This window comes from Larus michahellis, chromosome 9 (assembly GCF_964199755.1).
Source record: "Larus michahellis chromosome 9, bLarMic1.1, whole genome shotgun sequence".
NCBI lineage: Eukaryota > Metazoa > Chordata > Aves > Charadriiformes > Laridae > Larus > Larus michahellis.
The window spans coordinates 37493205-37513368 of NC_133904.1; the positions used below are offsets into that span (position 1 = coordinate 37493205).

At 43.1% G+C, this 20164-nt stretch overlaps 1 protein-coding gene across 2 annotated transcripts in view; it reads right to left on the bottom strand.

Annotated features, from left to right (window-relative positions):
- PAK3 (p21 (RAC1) activated kinase 3) overlaps positions 1-11921 on the bottom strand; it is a 149881-nt gene extending 137960 nt beyond the window's left edge. For both annotated transcript variants that reach the window (XM_074602081.1, XM_074602082.1), the window contains exon 1: positions 11638-11921. The gene's annotated coding sequence lies outside the window, so the exon portion shown is untranslated. The remainder of the gene's footprint in view (positions 1-11637) is intronic.
- Positions 11922-20164: the final 8243 nt, after the last annotated feature.

Here is a 20164-nt window from a genome sequence, read left to right on the forward strand (position 1 = left end):
TGAAAGTTGTTCTCCCTGTTGGCTGTATGTTGCTTATTTAGGTAACTGGGGATGATTGGTTTGTTGGCTATTCTTTTTCATCACAGAGGACACCGTAAATAAATTCTGCACACATGTTATATTGAAATGGAGAGATCAGGAGAGTCAGACTCACAAACCCAAAATTACACTCTACTGGGTCACCCAACGGCCTTAGGCAACCTGTTCCTTTCCCATTCCACCATAAAATGCTCTTTCACCAGGAAACCACAAAAAGCTTGACATCAGCTGAGACCTCTGCCTGTCACACTGCTTTACCATCGCCTCACTGTTTCCCCACACCCCTAACATCTTCAGTTCCCCTTATACTCACAGTCTGGGGCTCAATCTGGCACAGCCTTAACGCTCCCAGTGCTGATCGGGCCTGGGCACCCAAGACACAGTATTAGCAATGCCTCACTTTCCTCACCTGTAAAACGGAAGCCAAGATGCTATTTTCTACAAAAGGCTGGAGACTGGGTGTCAGCTCAGGAGCTGCCCGGCGCTGCTGACACGGATGAAGGAAGAGACATGCAGTTTCTGAGCTTCATGTGCTCTGACTCTTTCAAGACCACAGACCCAAGGCAGCAGGTCAGACAGACCTAGCTTGCTGGCTACCAGTTGAACTATCCTGACTTTTATCTCATGGGTACTTGATAATGAGCAATCTAAGTACTTAGATGCTCGAACAGAAGGAGGAATTGCTTTCTAATTAGAGCCACAGACACCGAAAGAACTATATAGCTAATAAGCACAAACAGAATCATCATTAGAGGAGACTTTATTAAGATACAACTGAGATTGTAGCCATTTGTTCTGCCAATAAGCTTAGGCAAAAGCGATGCCCGGCGTCCTCTAAACTTCAACTGGTTTAATTAGACTAGTTGAGGATATTTGATACCCCATCCCTTTAGCCCCTCTAAAAATAATCACATCGTATGTCCTGTTTATTAATTTTGATTCACACCAAGACACTCCTCTGTTTCTCTAGGGGGCATTTACAAAAGTTAAAACGCTGAGCCAGCCAATAAATCCATCCTGTATATAATGAAATGACCTTCCAAGGAAGTAAAACCCATCTCCCTGAAAAGCCCGAGAGGCCTTTGTTGGATTTGCTGAAGGTAACTACAGTTTGAAAGATGGCATCTTTGCCTAAGAGGTTGGAAGAAGTGGTAGCTATCCTGTTTGAGTGTATTATTAAAAGTGACAATTATCTCTGTATGCTTACAATTGGAACTTCTGATTTCATAGACTCTAACAAATGCACCGCTGCTGTTCTGGATGGCCTAGCATTAATAAAGCAAACCAATTTTGAATGCCCAAGGCCAGGACCTCAGGGACAGCAGATGGTGCCCGGGATACCCATTCTCAAATTAGCATAAGAATAGTACGGAGTGGGTCACAGATTGCCTTTAAGCAAGCTTTCAGTTGTCCACACAATCTCTGCTTCCTACCAAATGAGACAACAGCATTGTTTTCATTTTCTAATTTAGGTAATCAGTGCTTTATTACATAAAATGTATTTCACAAGCAAATCAAGCAACAAAGAAATCCATCTCCTTTGTAACAACTTGCACTCCACAAGCACCTTACTCAAACTTCGGACACACAACGAAAGGAAATGAACAGTCCTTGTTCATATGCATTAAAACACTTCTGGACAAATGACCTGGAGTTCTTAAAATTAAACTTTGTTTTATTAAATTGCTTCTAATTTTGTGTGCAATCAATTGCAGCTGTAATTGCCTGTAAGCACAAGTGGTATATCCATTGTTATCCAACTTGACTCTCTCACTGAGAACCAGAACAAATTCCAAACAGAAAATTAGAAGCTGTGTTTCAAATTCTTTAAAAATAGCATGAAATCCACCTGCTTACCTGCATTCAAAAATAAGACTGTCCTGATTTCAAAAGAGGCAAAACTTCACCCCATTCCTAATTTCAGCCTCAGTTAAGTAAAAAGCAGCCAAGGCCTGGATTGTCCAGAGAGAAGTTCAGATGGCGACTTATGATACTATATGCAATCTCTTATGAGATGTTTTGCCCTTTCTAGTAAACATAGGTAAGTTCCCCTTTAAATAAGGTGTTTCACAGAATGTGTGTTTGGTATCTTAACATTAATAATGAACAAAGCTTTGTGTGTTTAGATGTCTCTCTTCTTGGCTGAATAAATTCAGATTTCTGAATTAATTAATTAATAATTAATTTCTGAAAATATGACTTCGCCATCCTTTTGTAGTTCATACTTTGTGCCCCTTGAACAGGGACGCGAAACTGAGGTTTTTTTCCAGCTGGTTATTAACCATCAAGAGAATGTTTCAACTCTACTCATCACACACATCAGTCAAATTAAATCTGGAAAAACGTATGAGAAGAAGTCAGTTTATCAAAAAACAGGAAGGGCATTAATTGAGAGATTGCCGACTGCCTCACAAGCTCTCTGCAAGAAAAGCACAGAAGGGCAGAGTTCACTTCTTAAAAAGTGGGGAAAAGGAGCTAAACCAATCCACACAGATATCGTGTGCCCATGTACCTCTTCCTTATCAGTGCACAAAATTGCCATCATGGTTTCACCTGCTTGGATCCCCCTTGAGATCTCCATGATGGGAACTTCTGAAGCAAAGACTGGTATTAAAAATCTGCAGGGTTTCAAATAGATGGTTAGCCTCCTTCCAAGTCAAAAATGCAAAAACCTAGGCATGACAGCACCATGGATTCACTAGAACGGATCTTGGCAGGCTAAACAAGCCCTTAGTTTCCTACGCTGTTCTCTGAAACAAGCCTGACAAAGAGCTAGCAAAGGCAAGTCGCCCCACACCACAGGCACACCCCAGATTCCAGACATGGGTGATGGTGAGGCAGCTGAGAATTACAGATTTACACACAACACAAACTGGCAGAAGGAACAGACGAAAATCTTTTGTTGATGTTGCTGTTCTTGTTTCTCATGTAACACAGTTTTCATTCCCTAAAGCCAATGTATTAATTGCCAACTGAAAATAAGTCATCTCATCATCTTACTTGAATAAATATCAATAGTTCTTGAGCTTGACTGTAAAATTCAAGAAGCCATATCTGGGCACTGAAAGCAAATAATTATTTCTGTATTTTGCTCAACACATTTTATTCTAAATGAACTGCTTGAAAATGACCAGTTCTCTAGAAACATTTTGGAATTAGGGAAAGGTTTTGAATAAACCGGAGGATGTTTTGGGTCACAAGGTCACTGGACTCCACTGAATTATGAGTGTCCCTTCTTGAATGAGGAGTTCAGAGGAAGGCTGAGGATTTTGTGATTGACAGATGAAATAGGAAAAAACACCAGGGACAGGGACTCAAAGCTGGTTCCCTACGTAATCTCAAGTGGAGCTGCTTAGGGCTTGTTTTTCAGAACTGTTGAGCTTCGAGAATTTCAATTTTCACTCAAAACAAACAAAAAAATTCCTTCCAATCAGATACTTCTGGGAATGGAAGTTCTAAAAATTATACCAAATGAGAATTTGCAACCTTGCCGCTGGAACATAGCCCACTGAAAAGACCCACTGCTCAATACTCAGCATTTTTTAACAGAGAGAAATGTAAATCTAGCAGCGTTTCTTGACACTACCTTTGGGGAAAGAACTTTCCACTGTTGCAGGTGTCTCCCTGTAAGTGGTTCCAGAAGGCGAGCAGATACAGAGAGGTGGTTACACTTGCTGGAGGGGAGGTGTCATCCCCTCTTGTCAGTGCTAAGACTTCTCACACTCATCAGAGTTAGAATGAGAGAAGGGAAGATGACAAACACAAACATTCCAGTAAAACACTACATAAAGATACTACGCTGCATTTGTGCTGGATATTTGCAGCCATAGAGCTGGGATGATGGCCATAAAAGTATTATTTTAAAATTATCTCTAATATCTAATTTATTCTTTTTAGATTCTGTTAAGCAGCCAAATTGGGGTGGTCTACAGAAAAAAAATACACTGTAGCTAAAGCACTGCAGGCAAGCCCTGAATGTTCTGTAAAAACATAAACAGTTTCTTGCCTGCAAATCTCCTCTCCCTTACGTTTCTCATCTTTCATTTGTCAGTTCCCAAGATTCTAGAATTTCCTCAGTTCTGTGGTTACCTAGAGTTTTCTCATGGAAACAAGAACCAAACACATCATGAAGAAAACAAACAATAGGCAAAAATCCCCAAAAAACAGCCCTTCAGTTTATTATTCCCTTATTCTTCCTGTGCAGGCTCAGAGCCAAAGATATTCCAGCCACAGCTGAGGAGATCAGCGGTAAACGTCATTAGCTGTTAGCAGAGCAAACATCTTAAAATAAACAGTTCTTAAAGGTATAATTTTTCCCCTGATAAAAATCAAAGAGGTGCAAAAACAAGTGACCTCTTTATCTCAACCCTTCATTAATTAATAATATAAGCAATAACCTGAAAGTGGAAATGGACAGCTTCTTTGATCCTATGGGAAAACCCTAGAATATAGGCGTAAGGCTCCTGTCCCATTTGTCACACGGTTGCCACGATTTGCGGGTGATATGGCAGAAATGAAATCCCACACTGTGACGAAACCTCCTGTCATCTGTCGCAGGCATGTGCTCTCCCAGTGCACTCTGTGGTGGACAACCGGCTGGGCAGGCAGTTGCCTGGAGTGCCTTCTGAATATGAAGGAGGAGGATATTCCATTTCAGTCCTTGCATCTATTAAGGAGTTCCAGTGAAATGGTAGTTACATATCTGTCAGGCCAAAATGTGCTGCACTTACGGAGCTTTTGTATTATTTGCCTCTAGCTCTCTTCGCAAAGACTGAGGATGATACTTAGCATCCTTTTTACAAAGATCTCAAAGAGATAAATAAAAATAATTTTCTACCTGGTACAGGCAAAGTGCAGGGAGGCTATCTGAATAATCCAGCCTCTCACAGCAAGGCAACGGGAGAGTCAGGGACAGAATCCAAATCAGCTGATTATAGTCCTGTGATCTCAGCACTAAATTGATATCTTCCTCTATTTACAATGCTCTTTCTTGGAGAAGTTTGTCCTGCCAATGTGTATTGGACAGAGTGACCAAACCGGTCTGTAAGTCCCTACTGCAGGAGCTTGTGCAGATGCGCAGAGAAGGTTGTTTCTGTGACAGCCTTTCCAGAGCTTCTTCCAGAGGTCAGAGATCTTACTGCCTTGTTTGGTTTTGGGCTCTTCCTGACTTTTAATTTAACAAGAACGATTTGATTCACCATTTCTCAGCAATAAACCGTTTTCCTCAAAAGAGTTAATCAAACTTTGATGAGGCCCTCGTGCAACAGAAGGATTGATGAGATACATTAAAGGTTATGTGTGGAGCAAAACTGAAGCGCAAGACCTCCTGTTGAGTTCAACGGAATTATCACTGGGTTTTCTATGCGTATCTTTTCCCACTGCTCTACCTCATATTTTAATGCATTTGTGTAACTACCTCAGTATCCTGGAAGAGGGAAATGGTAGCCTCTCCCATGCTTTGCTTAGCTTCTCTTTGTTTGCCAATATCACCATGAAAGAAACATGTTTCTCCAGCTTGCTGCAGTGTGCCCTTACATCAGTGCTTCATCGGGCTACAGAACCATGACTTCCACTATGAAGTGGGCAGATTAAAGCAATATGATATGTTTTCTGCCTACACCATAGATAACTAAAACCTAGAACTCATCAACCTGGCAGTCATCCAGACCAAGAACCTAACAAGATTCAAAAAGGGATTAGAAATGCATACAAATACAGCCCACCAAAGAATCCTAGCAAGTTGGCACCCAGGACACCTCCATGCTAACCCTTCCTGTTACCAGCGCTGCTCACATCTACTTAACCGAGGTGTCCCAGCCTCAGCTCTGCCTGACCAGCCCTGTGTTGCAAATGCACCCACAGATGGGATGAAAGTGATGTTTTTGACGGCAAGAGCTGGGAGATGGGCAAGGAGGAGAGGTTGTCCTGCAGGCATGCAGGAGTTCCCACGTGTGTGGGAAATGGAAGCTCTCAGCTGACGGTGCAGACCTGAGTCCCCCACTTGAATACTTATATCCTTGGTAATACTTGCTTTCTTACTCCCAAAAATCAGGAGTGGAGATGCCGCAGCTTCCCTAGGTAGCCTATTCGAGGATTTAATATCACTGCTGCTGGAAATTGTTCATAAATTTATAATTATGAACTTCTGAAAAACATATTAAACTATGTGCTGATCTCTGAAGGCAAAAAAAGAGCTATAATGTAGGGAAATGGACTAGCCCTCAAGTTCCTAGGTATGGTCTTTATGCTGTCCCCTGGGCCACCCAGGACGAGCCACATCAGGCTAGAACAGCAGAGCAGGTGACCTTCAGACCTACTCTAATATGGCAGTTCTTATGCTTCCATAAAAATAACAAGTCCACACCAACTGCCAGACAGCAGGTCAGTTTTTCCAGCTGATCCTCTGTCTTATTATGTAAGATACACTATTTGATTATTGCTCTCTGCTAACCTCTACATAAATTAGCCATTAAGGACTAGAACAGAAATTATTACTGAAAATTCAATCAGTGTTTAACTGGTTTTTAATACATCATCATGTGTAGGTCAAAGTGCATTAACCTGCTTGAGCCTATTGGAAAATACTTCATTAATGAACTCCAAACAACCTAACAACAACATTATAGAAAAGGAGCAGTGATCCAGGAGATGGGAGGCATGAGGAAAAGTAAGTCTAAACTTCTCAATTTCAACACTCACAAAAGCTGTATTAGGGAGAGACATTATCCATTATTTCACCTACAAAGGAGGTTTTATCTTCTACGCGGTTTCATCTCTACTCTGCTTTGTCTGACACATGTTCCAAAGCTCTTGTTCTGGAGGCGCCAGTGACATGTGATCCATACCTTTCCCTTTCCCACAGAAACATACCACTTCTGCAGTGTTTGATGCTCACGATCACAAGGCGCCTTGCAAAATATGCTGCCAGTTGATAGTATCCAAGGTTTGAAGTTTGGAAAACTGCTGACACTGGTCTGTGACTTTGCTTGGGGCACACTCGGACAGTGCAGTATCAGGGAAGGAAATGTCTAACGCCATATAAATATTACGGGATGGATCCATTCCAAATATCAAATTAATCCCTTAGGGGGAAAACATGCCAACAAATGGCTTTCAAGCACTTGAAACTGCAAGACGCTCACAGAAACCCCCACAGGTGAAAGGCGACTTGTTAATTCAGCTCTTAATCAATCCTGTAATACAGCCCACAGTCTGTCACATAATGCTGGATTTGAGGGCAGGATTTAGGAGACTCTGTGGTATCACTAGATGGGTTTAGAGCAAGGCTATAGCTGTGCCAATCTTAACTTCACATCAGAGCAAATCACACAAAGATCTTAGCGCACTACATTAGCTCTCGCACTACTACCACTGGCTCCAAAACCCTGTCTCACCAAGGTCTAATTAGAGAAAAAAAAAACAGAATACAGAAAAAACTGTAAGGCTGCCTGAAACCAGCAGCATCTAAAAAAAGGCCCCTTTCACATCTCTTCTAGCCTCGCTCTCTCTATATATAAATGTATGTATCTATATATCTGTATCTAACAAGAAGGTATAGAAAAGATGGAGCTAGACTCTTCCAAGAGGTGTAGAGTGAAAGGTAACAGGTACAAACTGAAACATGGGGAATTCTGATTAGATATAACCTATTTTCATGAGGATGGTCAAACACTGAAATGTCACCAGACAGGCTGTGAGATCTCCATTTTTTGACTGAATCAAGTCCTGAGTAACCTGCTATAAATTGGCCCTGCTTTGAGCAGCAAGGTTGGACTAAATAACCTCCATATGTCACTTCCATCTTAAATTATTCTATGATTCTTCCTGGCTATATTTGGGACCATACCATAGTGCCTTGGTAAATATTGATACACGTTTATAACACTTAAGCTGACCCTCTGCACTGACCAAGAATGGAGGCAGACTGCTGGTGCTCAGCTAAGATGAATGATAACACTGCCCACAAAATACCCACAACAGTCAGCATCCGCACTGGAAAGCTTTACACTCAGAAACCATCTCCGGTGCACTCTATGAAGACTTCCTCCACCACGGCCTCAATGTGTTCAGGGAGATACTACACATATCCTGCTCTGCTTAACGGACCAGGACCCTGTGACTATGAACGGCTGGTTCCATTGTGAAACCTTCTAGAACATGACGCAGTGGAAGAAAGATTACTGGGGAAAAAAATCAGAAGAAAAAATCCTATATGGTCTCAAAATGCATCTCAATTTATCTGAAGGGCTAAGGCTTCAATTCGGATGACAACTGTAAAGCACTCACTTAATCTTAGAGAGCACTATGAGAGACTGGGAGTACTTACATATACTAGAATAGTTATGTTCTGATGATTTAAAGTGATATCTATTGATGCCCAAAGGTATTTTTGGGCCCATACCTTCTTCACTGACTGTCTGTTTTCACTTAGTTGTTTTGCCGGCTACTGACAACATGCTTAAAAATATCAGGGAACGTGAAATCTGGAGGTGTATCAGTGTGAGCACCCACTTCAAAACCTCTGTGAAAATAACCTTCAGGAATGGCAATTGGCCAGAGATGCAGTTTGAAGCCAGATAAGATACAAATAAATATTCACGGCAGCTAAGGATTTTGGATTTAATGCCATTCTGCTAATGCAGATAAATATTCAGATTTCCTTGGCTTCTGTAGACTAAACCCAGTTTAAAAGAGAAGTCCATACAATACCATTCAAGTAACATTGCCGCTGCTGGTAGGAGTTTGGGGGGAGGTGGAACAGGGTTGTTATCATAACTTTTAAAGACCACGATGAAATCTCTGTAATTCAAACATCTACATCAGAAAGCAGATGGAGAAAGATTCACACGTCGCAATGGACTCTGGATCACTGCTGCCTCATGGCAGAGGGATGGCTCTACCTGTCCTATACTGTTCAGCACTACGCTGTGCTTTTGCCTGCAGGACTGTATTTCATTAGCAGGCAGAACACCTCTCACTTATTGTGATGTCTTTGTAATGAACAATATAATCCAAAGCTAAAACTTCATTACTGTTACTCCTACCTACTGTGCAGCTTTCTCTGTCCTAAGGCAAATGCCTATGTGATATAAACCCCAGGTTCACATTGAGAGTAACTGACTCTGAACTGATGATTACCTTTGCAAGACTCAGTTTACACAAAAGATATATTGCTGAGTTAGACTTAACCATGCTGTCACAGCTGTTAACCATATTGCAGCAGCAGATCTACATAACCACCTAACTAGGGTAAAGCAGGGCTTTCCTCTCCAGCCAACCAAGAAGCGATAGTTACATCCTGTCTCCACCACAAATTCTAGTCACATCACAGGCAGAAGGGACCTCAGGAGAAGTTATTCAAAGGGAAGCAGGATGAAAGAAAATTATTTCCCTTTTTCTGCACAGTCACAAATAAAAGGATAACTGTGCTCTATAGCCCACTATTAAAACTCTTTGCAACTAACCACACCATCTCTCACACACCAGCTGGATGCTAGCCAAAACTGTCACTGTGGGACCACTGGTAAGTCACTTCACTCTCTCAGATATAATTCAGGAGCCTAATTCACATGCTCCAGAACATGAACTTCTAAATTGTTTTCAACAAACTTTCAGATTTCGTGGAAGGAAATAAGCAAGATGACAGATGGAAGAGTTGTTTTTTATTTTTTCACAAAAGAGCTCTCATCCTGCATTATCTCACAGCTTCTTTATTTCTTCTGAGCCATACTTTCATTTCTGTAAGTCTATGTAGACTGAACAACTTGCACTTTCTCTTCCCTTTCATAACCGTAGTTTCTGTAAAAAGTTAAGAAAGGAGGGCAAGTAACTCCTAAACAGCTCTAGCTATCACACTTGTGGCTGGCCAAAAAGGGGCAAGAGGAAAGGAATGGGCAGAGGAAGTGCAGCCACATGGCAGTGATAGGCCAGGGTCTTTTCCACAATCTTGCAGTGGCTGTAAGCAAATCCCTTCCCTTACACATTGCTATACATCTAAGTACTATTAAATTGAGCAGGCTTCTGGCAAGACTTCCAAAGTACAAGGCTCAGCTACCAATATACACGTTTGAGGCATCAAAGTACTCTGGAATTCAAGGTGTTCAGCTCTCTTAGACATCAAGCATAAATTTTAAAAGGCAAATGAAGATAAATATAAACAGATTCAGCACATTTATGATCCCTAGTTAAGAAGCTACCTTCAACGTAAGAGCTATTGGAACAGCCCTACCCATTCAGCTTGTCAGCCTCTCTAACTTTTAAAACATATACCGGAGATCATAGCAGTCAACACATTTATTTTCTCAGTTAAGATACACTTATCCTAACTGAGTTTTTGTATGATCCTGACAATTCTCACTCAAATGAGAATTACTTGAAGACATACAGACCACAAGTTTCACCTTTGAGAAGAAAACTATTTACAAGTGGGAGTACAATACTTTGTTAGAGCAGTTACTTCTTAAAAAAAAAGGAAAAAAAGACGGTATGTGTTCCAGCAGCTAGTAAGTCATCCCTGCCAGGATCTCTCTCAGTGTTAGTGACTTTGCTGCAACAAAGTTTTTACGCAATCTCAGTGCTCACTATCTCTGTCAGACAGAGTGTGCCCAGAGTTTGCCGAAAAGGAAAACCGAAATGCTGCACTGAAGTGACTGTAACAATGGCAAAGGGGAGCTTTGCACCTGACCCAAGGGGAGGGGGGCTAATTTAACCTTGAGTCTTGTTTCAGCAGAAGCTCACAGTGCTCATCTCCATTTCTAATATTCTGTTCACCACTACCAATCTCTTAAACTCCTCAGCCAGCTTGATGGTGTTCCCTTAAACTAGGGCATTAGCTCTAACCCAGGAATGGTTAGACAGGCCAATGGATTACATCACTGGCAACACGAGGAATTTTAGGCTGGGTTTGGCTTCAAAGGGAGCCCATTCCAATTATTCTCTTCCTCTGAGTCTGGAAGTGACTCATGCAAAGACCGTCCCACTGAATCTTCAGATTAAAAATAACAGCAAGGGAAAAGCTGCGAAATGTTTAATCTGATCTTAAGATATCAGAAGGGGAACTCACTTAAGGTACATCTGGCATGGGAATGAACTTGTCCCAGAGGGCAAGCAGCCCGGCTCATGGTGGCTCACCACGAGGAGCTGCAGATCCCTTGGCCTCGCACCCTCCCCTCCTGTACCCGGCCAGGCTCCCGGTGCCTTCCAGCCAGAGGCAGCCAGCAGCCGGCACCCTGCTCCTCCCCACAGCAGCCAGGCCCAACCGGCACCACCAGGCACATGCCGGGACGTTTTCCATAGAGACAACGCTCCCCGGAGCCTCACACTAACCAGATCCCCCCACAACAGGAAGAGAGGGTTTGGGGTGGTTTGAAGGCACCGATTTGGAAACTATCAAGGAGAACTGGGAAACTGACAAACAGCTCAGGGGCTCTCCCCAGTCCCTCCCAACCTGCAGCCTCACACGGACCCCCTGGCTGGGCTTTGTTGCTGCGGCTGGCTGGCTGTAGGCTGGGGAAGCAGGTTGCAAGGTGCTTGCCTTTCCCTTTCCACCCAGGACAGAGCTGTGCCTGGGCACGCAAGGTAAAAAAGCAAAGGACAGACCTTCTCTTTGGCCTCTTCCGCGCTGGGGAGGCTGCGCTCGTCCTCCCGGCTGCGGCCGCGACTGCCGGCGGGATGCTGGCGGGCCGGTCGCAGCGCCTTACCGGCTCCACATTGATCTGCCTGCCGGGAGCCTCTTGTATTATTTTTTTTCTCCCCCCTCCTCCCTCCACCCCTTCTTTTCAAGGAGTGTGTGTGGGGGGACCTTTCTATTATTATTATTCTAATATATTCTGGGGGCTTGTGGTTCCTGCAGCCAGGCGGAAGTGAAACCCGTTTTCGCCCCCCTCCTCCTTCCGCGATGCTCCGGGGCTGGATGCAGCCAAGCGGCGGGAGGGTGGCCGGGGACCGGCGGGGTACCCGGGCGGCAGCGCCATCCCGGTCTTTCCCTCTCCCTCTCCCTCGGCCTCCAGGCGGGTTAGAGAGGAGGTGCCATTCCCGAAAGGCAGAGGTTGCTTTGGAGGCCATAAAAAAAAAAGAAGGAGGGGGAAAATCATTTTCTGCACCCCACCGAGAGGGAAATCTGCCGGCATTCGGCTGATGGAGCACGGCGGGGCTGGGGGGTGCGGAGGGTGCGCGGGAGCGGGACCTACGCGGTTCGGATGCAGGAGGGCAGCTGGGCACCTGCAGAAGCGCTTGCGGAGCGGGGGCGGGGGTCGCCGGGGAGCGACACCCTGCAGGGGCCACCGAGCTCCCCGGCGACGCCCGCCCCCGCTCCGCAAGCGAGCTTTGCCCTCGCCCTCCGAAGGCACAGGTTGGCAGAGTTGGTTACTTCAATGACAGGCGATTACGGCTGGTAGCAGAAGAGGAAAAGCTCTAAAATGCAGTTAAAGACAGCAGTATCTACTAGCTCCTTAGTGACATCCTGTGGTACGGGGGGACTATTGCTAATGGCCAGCTGAGCTCTGATTTTGACCGCTGGCTTCGGCAGGAGCAGCTGCGTACCCAGCACGGCGCGGTGTCGGGGTGTTTGGTCAGGGACCTAAATCACTCCGGGTGTTTTTGTTTTAAATCACTGTTCTGCCTTATGCTGCTGCAGAGCTGCTCTGTTTCTATAAGGTAACTGTCTCTCAGGCACTGGGGGGATTTGTGCTTTATAAATGTGTAGCATCTTCCATGGTACATTATAGAACAGAGAGGGCTCATATCTAAATACTGCAGCTGGCCTCGTGCCTAGGATGAGGAGCAGAGAGTGAGACACCAAATGAACATCCAGCTAACTAGGCAAATGTTAATTTCTTAATTCAACATGTGTCATCATGTTGAAACAGACTTGCAGAACATCTCCCCCAGCCAAGAAGCACAGGAGTAGAGGTTAGGCAGTGGAACCCGGTCCCTCCCTAAGTCTTAGCTATTCTAGGGAATTCCCCTGTCCACCTCCCCTGTCACACAGCACACTGGGGTGCTCCGATGACCTGTGGCAGAAAAGGCAAGAAGAGAGAAGCCGGTGAAAGAGAGCTGAGCACATGGACCAAAAGACCACAACCTGTCCATAGGCAGCAGGAAAGTGTGAAGTCACTTAACAGGCATAGCTCAGCTAACTGGATTCCAGCTTACAGGAGTGCCACTAGTAATGAGGATTTGGTGGCATCAACCTAAAAATGTCTCCACAGCCCCTGACAAGATTAGTAGGATCCATGCCACCATGTTAACAACGCTTACATTGCCCAGATCAGAAAGATTAAGGCTAGCTTGGGCAGGCCTGAACACATAGCAACTGAAACTCCTGATAATTGTTTGGAGGCATCTGGGTGCTGGCAGTAGATGGGTTGGAAAAGGCTCTTCTAAACTCTATTACAGGAGTAACTCACATCAGATGATGCAGATGTTCACAAGAGATGACTGGGACACTCTTTACTGAGGTCTTTGTTGTCCCCAGAAGCCACCTGCTCACAGTATCATGGTAGAACTTAACCCCTGTAAAATTATGGCACTGCCCCTTTCTTTGTGGGAAAAGTGAAATGGTCAATGATGCTGACATCTATTTTGTCTGATGGCACATTTAGGACCTGCTGTTCAGACTTCACAGATTCATCTCTATGCTCAGTTTTGTATTAAACATTTCCTTCACATCCCAACAGCAACGGAGTTGCTTAGTCAGTTGGCTGCATCTGTCCCACAGCCTCAGGATGTCTGCAGCCTCCACGTTACTAGTGGATGGCTGAACAGCCATGTCAGCAGAAATGCCCTTTTCCAGGTGGGACTGGCCAGAAGATCGCACCTCATCCTAAGGAGTGCATGCCTGGACACACTGGTGCACGAATTTGTGTCTTGCAGCTTCATTACTGCAACTCCCTATGCTTTGAAATAAACCACAGCTGGTGTAAAATACAGCAGATGTCTGCTTAGCAATAGAGAGCAGCCTGGTGCTTTGCTCACCCTAGTTTCTTACTAAGTACAGACTTCGGTCTTCTTTTCAAAGCCCTTCATAAACTTCCATAGCCAGCTCCTGCTGGATCACTGCAGCCATTGGCAAAGGGGTGAGACAAGACTGTGAGAGTTTCATTTTTTCCAGGTACTATTTCTGCACTATGGAACTTATTTTGCCTCATGGAGATACAAATAACCCAGATGTCAATGCATTCAGAAGTAAATGCAAAACTTCTCTCCTCAGCTTAATTTCTTCACCCAGAAACACGCAGAGAATGCTAGTACCCAGCCCAACAAATCCAAGCCCTATAAACTAATCAAGCGATTCCTCTTATGGGCTAGATAGAAAGCAAGGCAGAGAAGGAAACAGCTTTTTTCTATTTTAAAATACTTGGGAGGCACACAAGTCCCACAGAGATGGGAGCCATCTAAATATATATAAAGACATAGCGAGATAAATGAATCCATCTGTTGTAATCTAGCGGTTTCATAAAACCAATGAAAAAAATTGACAGTTTCATGAAACCACTAAAGCGCTATTGATACTTTCAAGTTTTTAAAATTTTTCTCCAATGTGTATGAATGTAGAAAATCAACCACCCCCTGTCAGATTCCTGAAATTAATAGGTAAGGAACAAGACTGTGCATGAAGCTGATGCAAACAAATCCACAATGTAATTAAAGCAAATTGCCATTAACAATCTGACACAGACTATTACAAATCCCTCCTCACACCCCAAAATACATTTCTGATTTCCATGATAAGTCAGCACACACATCCACCACTACCCTTCTTCCATCCCAGGGATCTCAAAGCATCTCACAGATGGTGCTTAACTGAAGCCTTACAACACCTCCATTCTGTTTCTCCACAGGGGAAACCGAGAGGCACAGAGATTTGCTTATCGACTAACAGGAAGTATTAAAATGCCCGGAAAGACGTAGGTGTCCTATCTGCACATATGCTTTGCTCTTACTACTAGATAGCACTTCCAGTACAAGTCTGGTTGTAATTAGAGAAAGTTGTTCTTTTAAAGACTGCACTGAGGAATCCACTGACAGCTTTACAGGCAGAGAAGGGCAAAGGAATAGTGTTTTGCTTCATCCCAATGAGTGATGCCTTTTCTCAGCTCTATGTCTGAAGAGCCATGTGGCAGCTATGGAACAGCACTCAATATACTGTGAATTCACACCAGCTTTTGTTGGTTTCAAATGTTCATATTTTGGTACAGCCAGGTGACAGGTATGGAAAACAGCCAAAGGTTTCCACACATCAGGGAATCTCACAAAACATACAGCAAGAGAGTCACTGCATAAGCACCCAGTGTATCAGCCACCACCTCACAGGCATGTGTGTGCTCTGAGACTTTCCAGCAAAGCAGGCTAGTCTGAGAAGTGGGAAAACAAGTGTGCATTAGCCAGCGAGCCGTACTAGGCCAGTGGAATACCCTTGGAAATGCTTCCCATTAAATGTGCAAGCAGGTTCAGCTTCCTCCCTTCCCTCTCCTCCTCAATACATGCACACACTCCATCTCGCTGTGATTTATGGTACAGTCCTGCTATGATCTTTCTCTGGGTAAATGTCTATGCCCGGAGTGCAAGCAGAGGGCACGAGTCTGAGGGACAGGCAGCACAGGAGATTTGACAGGCTGAGTCCTGAAAAACTTCCTCACTTAAGTACAGAGATACCCACAGGCCTCAGGGAGCTACCAAAATTCACATGTCCAACAACACTAGGTACCAGCTGTACTGTTCTCTGTGTTCAGTTACTCTCCTCCTGGGAGAGAAGTGAAACTATACAACAAACAGTCAGCCCCATAGCCCATAATGCAAAGTCCTGACTAGGTATTATTGTACATATAGAGCCTTACATACTGAATTCAAGGCTACGTAGCGGCTATGGACACCATGTACGATATAATGAAAGAGGGAGTTGTCAACAGCTGGTCACTTCTGGAGATGATGCCTGGGTTACTATTTTAGCATGCTCCTCTATTTTCCTTTTTTCTTGTTTGATTTTTTCATTCTAGAATTTGGTAACTGATGTCTCACTGTTATTATCAGTATTTTATTAATAATATACTGTCAGTGTGTATAAAAATTACATATTTCTCCCCATAAATGCTACAATATGAAAAAACAATCTGCTGTTAATAAAAGAGAGACAAATTCCCAAAGGAAATGAATGCTCTTAAAAACCACAAACTTGAAATAAAAAACCACTCTGCTGCATTTGAAGTAATTACAAGAGAAAAATGACAAAGACTGTTTCTCCTCAAAACTTGGCAATTTTTATATCGTGCTACTGATATTCTTAATGAAAAATGGTTCTTTTATTCACTGCCACTTCTTTTACTTTGGCCGATGCTGTAGCCAAACATCTGCTTGTTAAGTTATCGGAGTGAATTGATGGTTAGTAACTCATGAGTTTCCAAAGAAGATCTCCACAGACAAAGGAAGATGCTCTCTAAAGCTTTCTGAGGATGTACTTAGGAAAGGAGAAGGCTATGAAGAAACAGAAATATTCAGACAAAGCATCCATGTGAATGTTTGGACAGGTTGGGCTCTTCTCCTAAAAAGCCTCAATGGAAGATCTGGGACAAGTTTTCAGCTGAAGGCGTTCCAGAGCTCAGAGTGCTAGCTTCACACTGAACATGCCACTGTGACTGGAGAAAATTATGAGTGCAGGAAATGAGGCTAAAAGCAACAGTGAGGTAGCAGATAGTTCACTCCTCAAAGGATCCATTCCTTTCCCTTCTATCTTTAGAGAGCAGCAGAGGAAAATTAATCATGATTATTACAGTTACACATTCTGATGTTCCTGCTAACATGTTGACCCATCTCTATAATGGAAAAATTCTTAGGAGGCAACCCAGCTTCACCAAATATATCCCAACAGATGGAATTCTGTATATCCAGGATTTAAGAGACAAATCCCAAAGAGCCTACTGTCCAAGCAGATACAATCCAGACAATCCCAGGTCCTTGGCTTACACAATCTCTAAATGCTGTGCCAGGGTAATTGAGAAGTGCCGGACTTTGGGACCCTCTAGGAGCAGGTATAAAAAAGGCATCATTACGTAGCCAGACTCTAGCAGCATTCCCACTGAATGCCCTTCCTTTCATATCATTGACAATCAATTATCACACACCAGGGTTGAGACAAAAACATACTACTGGCAAAAAACAGCGTATTGACAGAACAATGATTTTAAAAAGATCTAAAAGAAGCCACACAAATACATGTGTAAATAGTCTTACTACCCTCACAGGGCAATTAGATCTGTTAGGCTGAGGAGCAGAAAATGACGACTCCTCATTTTTTAAATGATAATGAGTTTCTTGCAGGCAAACTACACAGCCTTGGAGACTAAACCCCCAGACTATCCATAGACCACAGAAGCAGAGAGAAAAAGAAGCAAGTTTCTCCACAGCAGTGCCAGAAATCCAGGAATGCCTTCTCCCAAAGGCAGTGAGGAAGCCTGGGTGCCAAGACATTAGGAAAAATTGTATGTTTTTGTCTGTCTGTGACACATCTGCACAAATGCACTCCAACTTGTTTTCAGCTACAATGGGAACTGAAGGTGCTAATTATTGTCTTACAGTATGGGGGTGTCAGACTGTGAGTTCAGCAGCACTAGTGTAAAAGTGAGGAACTCACTGGGGTACAGATTATGTCAGGATCAAGTTCTGTACCTTTCAGTGTGTCCTGAAAACAAACCACCTCTGACTACTGCTGGCTTGCTTTTTTCAGACTCCATAAATTATTGTACAGTGGCAGGACATAACTCAAAGCTTTGTACTCTCTATCTTGCTATTAATTGCTAGCAACAAAGACATTCACCACAACATACACAGTAAGATGAACAAATAATTGTGCAACTATTTCCTAAGCAATGCTTCCTTACCACCACTAAGGGACAGTGTTTCCTACAATTTCCTAAAATTGCAAGTTCAGTTTTAATTAGCAATGGTTAATGCCTCCTTTTAGTGCTTGAAGTGTTTTATATTCTATGCTATGTTTGTTTAAGAAGTTACTTCTTCACGACACAGTGAATTACAGGCCCATTTATTGTACTTTCACTACCACCAGCAGGCTACACTAATAAATCAAACAAGCGCATTAGTGAAGGTAATTCCTTCTATGAACTTATAAGCCTAAAAGGATGGCTAGTCTGAAATAACTGGTTTACAGTCAGGTTCCAATCAAAAGGCATAAATTGCTTTGCAAAACACATCCCTTTTTGCATATTAATTTAGTTTAAAATACATAATTTGTATCTGAGAAAACCTTATAAACTGTCCTCATCTGTGTTGGCAATTCAAATATGGGTAAATCTGCAACCTGCTACTCTTTGATAGGTACTGAGTGTTTCCATTTATACCATTGACTTCACTCAGAGAGAAGATAGTGTCTGCTATATTCCAAAGCAAAACTTCACTAGCGGTCCCATTTCTTCAGGCATGTTTTGTGCTCTGGAAAATAGTTTAATCAACTTGAAAGACTCCACTAAGCCTGGGTGCCAGACCCTGGGTACCTTCTCTCAATCTCCGTTTTTGAAAAATACTCTGAAAGTCCTACTCTCACCAGAAAGTAATTCATATACTATAAGGCTGTGGCTTATTTACAAAAGGCGAAGCTTTTATAGGACAATATAGCAGAGATACCTGGTTATCCTTACTTTCACACTCATGCAACTAGAAATGTCCATGAAGCAGCTGTTACAGTCATAACATATGACTGTATCAAGCTCAGTGCTGTATGATTTCAAGACCATATTCCAACATCTTTTTTGGTGTGTCAAACATTCAAAGACATTCAAATTTGTTGGCTACAAGATTAGCAGCTGTACAATCAAGCTGATACTGTAGCTGCACAACCAAAATCCATTCTCCCTGGCATCTCTTCAGTGAGAGAAAGCACAAGGCACATCATATCCAATCAATAAAGAGCAATTAAAAAGTAAAAAAATAATAATCTTGAGTCCTGTGAACAGAAGGCTGTCCAAATTCAGTACTCTGCTGAATAGTACATCTAACCTTATCTACACAGATAATGGAGTGCAATTAGCCCCCACTGGTGCTAGGAAGAGACAGTGGCATAGCCAAGCAACAGATATTTTTACTACCCACCATCTAACCCTGCCCTGTAATTAACTGCAGAGCCCCATAGATTTCTGCCTGATTAGCTGTTTCAACTAACGAGAGGCTCCAGACTCAGCAAGCACGAAGCCTGAATTACCTGCCATTCATGGACTGGCCTTTGTGACTGCACAGGTGCAGAACTGCGCTGCAGAAGGGACACAAAGAGGAAAAGGGGGCCCACATACAAACTGTGCACAGCTCCTCCGACTTCAGTCACACATATTGAATGTTTTGGATGGTTACACACATGGGAGCAAAACCTGGCAGTTCCTGTATGGTCATTACCCAAGATATAAAATGTTTGACTTTTAATTAAGATCTACAATATCAATGTCACAAAACGAGTCTGAAATTACAAGAGCAGGGGCTGATCTGATTGTAAAAAGCTCAGCTATTCAATTGAAGGCCAATGCTCGGTCATAACCAGAGAAAAGTTGAGGTCAGGAGTCCAAGTTCAGGAGTGGAGAAAATAAGAAGCTGAAGGAAACATTATATCCTCCAATAATCCTTGCAGGAGATATGATTTCAGCATGAAAGGATGCAGTCCAGCTTTAAAGTTTCCAAGCAAAAATCATTCTACTATAACTCCACTGTGAGATAAAAGCAGACATGCGATCTACTAATACTGGCCTCTTTCACTGGTGTTTTTATTGGTGCTGCCCTCCATATTAAAGAAAACAAACACTCTGCTTTTAATATTAAAGATAACTCCAACAGGTCTGCTTTGGAGAACCTTTCTGTGTTAATCCATTCCTTGTAATACAGTTAGCCTTGTGTAAATTTGGAAGGTGGCCTGTAAAAGGAAAAGCAAACAGAGGATTGGCTCTTTTTAAAACTTTTACCCAGCTTTTGGTTTTTTTTGTTTGGGTGTTGTTTTTTTTTAATATCAGCTTCTTCTCCTTTCTCTTTTAAAGGGTCGTGTCAGAAGAATAAATAAGGCTGTGACCTCATATGTGGATCTCCCATTTCTTAACTGAGGAAGAGGGAGATTTGGGTTCTCCTGAGATCTGAAATA